Source organism: Dipodomys ordii, unplaced genomic scaffold (assembly GCF_000151885.1).
Source record: "Dipodomys ordii isolate 6190 unplaced genomic scaffold, Dord_2.0 Scaffold8, whole genome shotgun sequence".
NCBI classification, from domain to species: Eukaryota; Metazoa; Chordata; class Mammalia; order Rodentia; family Heteromyidae; genus Dipodomys; species Dipodomys ordii.
This window is the reverse complement of record NW_012267224.1, coordinates 25,338,929-25,341,050: the sequence shown is the minus strand read 5'-3', so window position 1 is coordinate 25,341,050 and position 2,122 is coordinate 25,338,929.

The following is a 2,122-nucleotide window of genomic DNA, read 5'->3' as shown; positions in this document are numbered from 1 at the left end:
GGCTTTTTTCTTATGTGGTGCTGAGGAATCGAACCCAGGGCCTCAGGCATGCAAGGCAAGCACTCTACCACTGAGCCACCTTCCCAGCCCTCACTTCTAACTTATTTTGGTGGTTAATTGGAGATCAGAGTCTGATGGACTTTGCTACCTGGGCTGGCTTCAAACCGTGATCCTCAGATCTTCACGATCTAAGGATCCTGAGTAGCTAGGATTACAGGGGTAAGCCACCAGCACCTGGCTCCAGCTCTTATATTTTTGAAACAGCTTTACATTGTTGTAAATAGTGGACATGAAGCTGAAACTGCAGTTAAATGATTAAAGTTAACGGGAATTTATACTAAAAAGAATGGCTTATCATAACATATCAATTATAGAAATGATCCTAATGCATTTATGCAAAAATGCAAACTTCTACATCTTACATCTTCAGTTAAGTTTCCACTTTTCTGTCAACCCCTGGCTTTTCTGGAATTATCCCTAAGAGATGGCGCCAGGCTCAGAGTTTGTATTTGTCCCACCCTTCCTGTGATGTGTCCTCTCATGGCGAGTTACGGCATCTTTCACTGAGCCCTGGATTACCTTGCATAGTGCCAGAGTAGAAAGGAAATTCTGAGATAATGGCACAAACTTCCCAAAGTTGAGATCAGGAAACAAAAGTCCTGACAACTTGGCCAGCCTTGCTCGTCAAAACCCTTTTGCATGGCTCTCTAAGCCGGTGCTACCCAGAGGAAGGAAGGAGGGACTGGGAGTAATTGTCCTGTGTTTAAGCTCTGTTTTAGCTGTCTGAATACCTTCTCTCCTGGGAGCTCCAGACAGCCTCAGAGAAGCTCCTGGGGGCTTGAGCTAAAGGGGTCTGAGAATGAGGTGGTTTTAGCAGCCAAATAGGACACAGAATTAGGGTTCTATAGAGTGAACTTGACCTTCCATATGCAATTGTCCAAATGGTCCAGAACTTTATGTGTGTTATTAGTTTACACTCCATTTATATTATGTTTTTATGGCTAGTTAATAAGAACGATGAGGCTATTCAATGAAATGTGGCATGCTTTGCTAATCAAAGTATCTCTCAGGCAATCTAATTGACTATCCTGGCACTTTGAGCTAATCCTTGGATCCTCACAATAAGATAGATGAGATATATTGACCTTTCCCACCTAGAGATTAAAAAACAGAGGCTAGGGCTTTCTGAGTTCTTTTGGAGAGCTTTATTTCAGTGCCTAGCCAGTCTACCTGGTGCAAAGTCTAGGTATGAATGGTGAGGTATTTTAGACCCAACCTTTTGTTCACCTAGAGGAATAGATTTTTCCCTCCAAATAACACTACAGATTTGAACTAGAATAATGCTAATGTAGACTCTGCCACTACCTCATCTGCAAAATGGGAATCTAACATCAGTACTTATATCTTAAGTGAGGGTTAAATAAGTGTTGTATACTTATGCCAATGCCTGTGATCACAGTGACACCTACTGCATTCATATTAGAATGGAAGTGGCCAGAAAACATTACATTAACTTATTGTTAATAAGGAATCCCAGCAAATTTTTCCATTAAGCACATATTTATTTATTTATTTATTTTGGGTCCGGTCGTGGGGCCTGAACTCTGGGCCTGGGCGCTGTCCCTCAGCTCTTCAGCTCAAGGCTAGTGCTCTACCACTTGAGTCATAGCGCCACTTCTGGCATTTTTCTTTTTGCTTATGTGGTGCTGAGGGATCGAACCCAGGGCCTCAGGCAAGCAAGGCAAGTGCTCTACCACTGAGCCACCTTCCCAGCCCGAATTAAGCACATATTTAAAACAGGACTAGGTGCAGTTATCTGGATATGTGTGTGTGTGTGTGAGTGTGTGTGTGTGTACGTACAATGAATTATGCTGACATCATTAAGCATATATTTAAAACAGGATTAGGTGCAGCTACCTGGATTTATATATATATATATATATATATGTGTGTGTGTGTGTGTGTGTGATATACATATATGTGTGTATATGTGCATGTGTGTGTATATACAATGAACCGTGCAGACATCATTTAGCTTTTAATGTTTGATTCTTTGAAAGCAAGGTTACTTCTTTGGATCAGGTATGTGCAGCCTGTGGTAACATGATTCTAAAGATAGCTA